This window comes from Salvelinus fontinalis, chromosome 31 (genome assembly GCF_029448725.1).
Source record: "Salvelinus fontinalis isolate EN_2023a chromosome 31, ASM2944872v1, whole genome shotgun sequence".
NCBI classification, from domain to species: domain Eukaryota; kingdom Metazoa; phylum Chordata; class Actinopteri; order Salmoniformes; family Salmonidae; genus Salvelinus; species Salvelinus fontinalis.
The window spans coordinates 31,483,698-31,490,548 of record NC_074695.1 but is presented as its reverse complement, the minus strand read 5'-3'; positions in this window follow the sequence as shown (position 1 = coordinate 31,490,548).

Genomic DNA, 6,851 nt, shown 5'->3' with positions numbered 1-6,851 from the left:
CCCAAGAAAGGATTCATTGTCCAATATTCTGATGGGAGAACAGCTCATAGTAAGAACAATTTATGATGATAAATCGTGTTTCTGTCGATAAATGTTAAACGCTTATGTCGCCATTTTGTTTGCTATAGCTTCGCTTGGCGCAACCTGTATTGAAAAGTAAGGATAGTTTAAAAAATGTAATTCCGCGATTGTATTAAGAATTAAATTGTCTATCAATCGCTGTCCACCCTGTATTTTTTAGTCAAGTTTATGAGTATTTATGTATAAGACTAGATCACTGTCTAATATGGTGCAGGACATTTTCTGACCAGCTGAGCTACTTTTGTCATTGTCTAACCATGATTTTGGTGGCTAAATATGCACATTTTCGAACAAACTCTATATGTATGTTGTAATATGATGTTACAGGAGTGTCATCTGAAGAATTCTGAGAAGGTTAGTGAAAAAATTAATATATTTTGGCGATGATTACGTTATCGCTCTCTTTGGCTAGAATCAATGCTCTGGTAACGTTTGCATATGTGGTATGCTAATATAGCGATTTATTGTGTTTTCGCTGTAAAACACTTAGAAAATCTGAAATGTTGTCTGAATTCACAAGATCTGTGTCTTTCCATTGCTATGTGCTGTGTATTTTTAAGAAATGTTTTATGATGAGTAAATTGGTAATACACGTTGCTCTGTGTAGTAATTCTAGGAGCTTTGGTGAGATTTGTGATGCTGGCTGCAATGGCAAACTATGATTTATACCTGAAATATGCACATTTTTCTAACAAAACCTATCCTATACCATAAATATGTTATCAGACTGTCATCTGATGAGGTTTTTTCTTGGTTAGTGGGTATCAATATCTTAGTTTAGCCGAATTGGTGATAGCTACTGGTGTTGAGAGAAAATGGTGGACAAAGAAAAATGGTGATTTTTGCTAACGTGTTTAGCTAATAGATTTACATATTGTGTCTTCCCTGTAAAACATTTTAAAAATCTGAAATGGTGGCTTTATTCACAGGATCTGTATCTTTCATTAGGTGTCTTGGACTTGTGATTTAATGATATTTAGATGCTACTATTTAATTGTGACGCTATGCTAGCGATGCTAATCAGTGTGGGGGGGGGGGGGGGGGGGGTGCTCCCGGACCCGGGGTAGAGGCTCCTGAAAGGTTAATAATTGAAAATGAATAATTTGATTCTATGCAATTCCCCCCCTCCTGTTTTTAGCAATCAGCTTTTTGATCCCTGCATATACCAATATTCTCTACTCTGGAGCAGAAAATCAGTGGTGCACTTGCTTTCTCCTTAAAATTTGATGTGATAGTTCTACCCTGAACGCATTTTATCCATATATAGGCCTATTAAAAACAGTATAGATATAGCCGAAGGAAGGCCTGAGGAAGACTCATTTGTGACCAAGCTTTAACTTTCTGACTGATGTCTTGAGATGTTGCTTCAATATATCTACATAATTTTCCTCCCTCATGATGCGATCTATTTTGTGAGGTACACCAGTCCCTCCTGCAGCAAAGCACCCCCACAACATGATGCTGCCACCCCTGTGCTTCACGGTTGGGATGGTGTTCTTCTGCTTGCAAGCTTCCCCCTTTTTCCTCCAAACATAACGATGGTCATCATGGCCAAACAGTTCTATTTTTGTTTCATCAGACAAGAGGACATTTCTCCAAAAAGTATGATATTTGTCCCGATGTGCAGTGTCTGGCTTTTTTATGGCAGTTTTGGAGTAGTGGCTTCTTCCTTGCTGAGCAGCCTTTCAGGTTATGTCGATATAGGACTCGTTTTACTGTGGATATAGATAATTTTGCACCTGTTTCCTCCAGCATCTTCACAAGGTCCTTAATCGAACCCACAAATGCTGATGCTCCAGATACTGAACAAGTCTAAAGAAGGCCAGTTTTATTGCTTCTTTAATCAGAACAACAATTTTAAGCTGTGCTAACATAATTGCAAAAAGGTTTTCTAATGATCTATTAGCCTTTTAAAATGATAAACTTGGATTAGCTAACACAACGTGCCATTTGAACACAGGAGTGATGGTTGCTGATAATGGACCTCTGTACGCCTAAAAATCTGTCTATTCCAGCTACAATAGTCATTTACAACATTAACGATGTCTACACAGTATTTCTGATCAATTCTGTTATTTTAAATGGACATAAAAATAGCTTTTCTTTCAAAAACAAGGACATTTCTTAGTGACCCCAAACTTTTGAACAGTAGTGTATAATGTATATATATATATATATACACTGCTCAAAAAAATTAAGGGAACACTTAAACAACACAATGTAACTCCAAGTCAATCACACTTCTGTGAAATCAAACTGTCCACTTAGGAAGCAACACTGATTGACAATAAATTTCACATGCTGTTGTGCAAATGGAAAAGACAACAGGTGGAAATTATAGGCAATTAGCAAGACACCCCCAATAAAGGAGTGGTTCTGCAGGTGGTGACCACAGACCACTTCTCATTTCCTATGCTTCCTGGCTGATGTTTTGGTCACTTTTGAATGCTGGCGGTGCTTTCACTCTAGTGGTAGCATGAGACGGAGTCTACAACCCACACAAGTGGCTCAGGTAGTGCAGCTCATCCAGCATGGCACATCAATGCGAGCTGTGGCAAGAAGGTTTGCTGTGTCTGTCAGTGTAGTGTCCAGAGCATGGAGGCGCTACCAGGAGACAGGCCAGTACATCAGGAGATGTGGAGGAGGCCATAGGAGGGCAACAACCCAGCAGCAGGACCGCTACCTCCGCCTTTGTGCAAGGAGGAGCAGGAGGAGCACTGCCAGAGCCCTGCAAATGACCTCCAGCAGGCCACAAATGTGCATGTGTCTGCTCAAACGGTCAGAAACAGACTCCATGAGGGCCCGACGTCCACAGGTGGGGGTTGTGCTTACAGCCCAACACCGTGCAGGACATTTGGCATTTGCCAGAGAACACCAAGATTGGCAAATTCGCAACTGGCGCCCTGTGCTCTTCACAGATGAAAGCAGGTTCACACTGAGCACATGTGACAGACATGACAGAGTCTGGAGACGCCGTGGAGAACGTTCTGCTGCCTGCAACATCCTCCAGCATGACCGGTTTGGCGGTGGGTCAGTCATGGTGTGGGGTGGCATTTCTTTGGGGGCCCGCACAGCCCTCCATGTGCTCGCCAGAGGTAGCCTGACTGCCATGAGGTACCGAGATGAGATCCTCAGACCCCTTGTGAGACCATATGCTGGTGCGGTTGGCCCTGGGTTCCTCCTAATGCAAGACAATGCTAGACCTCATGTGGCTGGAGTGTGTCAGCAGTTCCTGCAAGAGGAAGGCATTGATGCTATGGACTAGCCCGCCCGTTCCCCAGACCTGAATCCAATTGAGCACATCTGGGACATCATGTCTTGCTCCATCCACCAACGCCACGTTGCACCACAGACTGTCCAGGAGTTGGCGGATGCTTTAGTCCAGGTCTGGGAGGAGATGCCTCAGGAGACCATCCGCCACCTCATCAGGAGCATGCCCAGGCGTTGTAGGGAGGTCATACAGGCACGTGGAGGCCACACACACTACTGAGCCTCATTTTGACTTGTTTTAAGGACATTACATCAAAGTTGGATCAGCCTGTAGTGTGGTTTTCCACATTAATTTTGAGTGTGACTCCAAATCCAGACCTCCATGGGTTGATAAATTTGATTTCCATTGATCATTTTTGTGTGATTTTGTTGTCAGCACATTCAACTATGTAAAGAAAAACGTATTTAATAAGAATATTTCATTCATTCAGATCTAGGATGTGTTATTTTAGTGTTCCCTTTATTTTTTTGAGCAATATATATATATACACACATTATACACTACTGTGTATAATGTGGAAGGACCACCAGAGGGCAGGCTGGGCTCACGGATGGTAGCCCAACAAGGCATGGGAGACAAGGTAACCAGAGGCAATTAAGCACAGCTGACACTACTAATGAGATATTCTCCTTCCCCTATAAGAGAGAGTATGGAACCAGCAGAAAAGGAACTATCTCTGGAAGATGGCCACCGAGACAGAGGAGCTATCTATGAAGAACCATTAAGACGGTGACAATGCCTTGACTTTTTGTTGTAGTTTAAAGACAATCATATTGTGTTCCTGTTTTTGATCTGGAGAAGAAGATATGCTTTCTTTTTCCTTTGAGAGATTTTCGTTGATTACGTTGGAGTGTTTGTGTTGTCCAAATGCCCTCAATATAGAACTATGTTCAATCAAGAAAACCTACTCCTGACTCGTTTGTTCCACCTTCCTGCTTTTGAGTGACGCCCAATTACTTGGTCCGCTCACAATGGTGGAGAATGTGGGCATTAGGTGGACGAGTGACACAAGGATAAGTGAGTAAATCAAGATTCTTCCAGTAGACCCGGGGGAAACCACCGATGAAGACACCTGTGAAGGGTTATACACTACACAGGAAGGAAGGAGCAACCAGACGCTAAGGGATATATTTGAAGCTCCATCCGAGGAGGGAACCTGGAAGGGGTTCTCATCGGTCACCCCGGAGGGGGATGGGGAACATCCTCCACATCCCTCTACCGAGGTTGATCTGCCCCAGGAATTAAAGAGACAGTTCGGCACCTCGCAGCATAGAGACCCAGACCTAAGGGAGGCCATGAGGAAGGTGAAGGTGATCGACGGGAGGAACGTCGACGGATCAGGTGAGCCCCCTCTTCCTTACTATGCAATCAGGCGGGGTCTCTTATACTGGGTCGTACGACGAAGGGGGGAAAACCAGGAATTACTAATGGTGCCTAGACCATACAGGGATACAGTTCTACAGTTAGCCCATTCCCACGTCCTAGGAGGACACCTGGCACGAGACAAGACTATTGACAGAATCATGCAGAGATTCTATTGGCCCCGGGTCACCCGGGATGTGGCCAGGTATTGTAGGACATGTGATCAATGTCAACGTACAGCTCCACGGCCACACCTACGTAACCCTTTGATTCCTCTCCCCATCATAGAGACTCCCTTTGAACGCATAGCTATGGACCTCGTAGGACCCCTCCCAAAATCTGCCAGCGGACACGAGTACATCCTAGTGGTCATAGATTACGCTACCAAGTTCCCGGAGGCCATACCCCTGCGTAACATGTCGTCAAAGGGAATTGCCAAGGAATTATTCATGATGTTCTCTCGGGTGGGCCTCCCCAAGACGATCTTAACTGATCAGGGAACCCCATTCATGTCGAGGTTGATGAAGGACTTGTGTCGGTTGTATCAGGTTCAACAGATACGTACAAGCATATTCCACCCTCAAACAGACGGGTTGTGTGAACGCTTGAACAAAACGATTAAAAGCATGTTGAGAAGAGTGGTGTCCCGAGACGGGAAAAACTGGGACATGCTTCTCCCACACTTAATGTTTGCCCTGCGAGAAGTACCCCAAGCATCCACTGGATTCTCTCCATTTGAATTGCTCTATGGCAGACCCTGTCGAGGGATCCTCGACTTAGCCTAGGAGACCTGGGAGACCCAACCATGCCCCTTTCGATCCACAATAGAACATATTACCCTGATGAGAGACCGCCTATCAGCAGTGTGGCCCATAGTCAAGGAGCATATGGAGAAGGCACAAAGGACCCAAGGCCGGGCCTATGATAAGTCCACGACCCCCCGTGAGTTCACCGTGGGAGAGAAAGTGATGATGCTCGTGCCCACGGCCGAACATCGCTTGCTGGCACAGTGGAGGGGACCCTACGAGGTAATGAAAAGGGTCTCACCGGTCAATTACCTCATCAAGCAACCTGATAGAAGGAAGAAGGTCCAACTCTATCACATAAACCTGTTGAAGCCGTACCAGGGAAGAGAGGAGGAGGTGGCTTTGATGGCCCTGGAGGGAAAAGGAAAAGAGGAGGCTCTACCACCGGTGCGCCGTGGTCAAACTCTCCTGCCGGAGCAGTTAAGACAGCTAGACAAGCTGATTATGAACTTCGGTCGAATATTCTCTCCATTCCCAGGACAAACAGATGTCCTGTTCCACCATATCCACACTGAACCCGGCAAGAAGGTGCATATCCGCCCTTACAGGATTCCTGAGGCTCGCCGTGTCATCGCTAAGAACGAGGTAAGGGAGATGTTGAGGATGGGTGTGATCGAGCCATCGACGAGTGAGTGGTCCAGTCCCATAGTCCTGGTCCCCAAATCCGATGGTAGAATGAGACTCTGCAATGATTTTAGGGCTGTGAATGCCATCTCTACATTCGATGCGTATCCCATGCCCCGCGTGGATGAACTCTTGGAGCGCTTAGGAAAGGCCAAGTTCATCACCACCCTGGATTTGACGAAGGGATATTGGCAAGTGCCGGTGGCTCCGGAGGATCGCCCAAAGACTGACTTCGCCACACCAGAGGGGCTCTTCCAGTATGTGAGGATGCCCTTTGGACTGCATGGTGCCGCTGCAACTTTCCAACGCCTCATGGATGCCATTCTACGGCCCCATCAAGAGTATGCAGCGGCGTACACAGACGATGTGGTTATCCACAGCGAGGACTGGGATAGTCACCTCCTGCGATTACGGGCGGTGCTCGTGAGTTTGGAAGCCACAGGGTTGACGGCGAATCCAAATAAATGCTGCCTGGGTCTGTCCGAAGCGGAATACCTGGGGTACACCGTGGGGAATGGGAAAATACGCCCACAGGCAGAGAAGACCAGGGCAATTCGGGACTGGCCGCGACCCCGGACCAAGCGGGACGTTCGGGCATTCTTAGGGATAACGGGATATTATCGCCGTTTTATCCCGGGATATGCAACCATTGCCAATCCCCTCACAAACCTCATCAAGAAAAACTTGCCAAATCAGGTAGAGTGGAA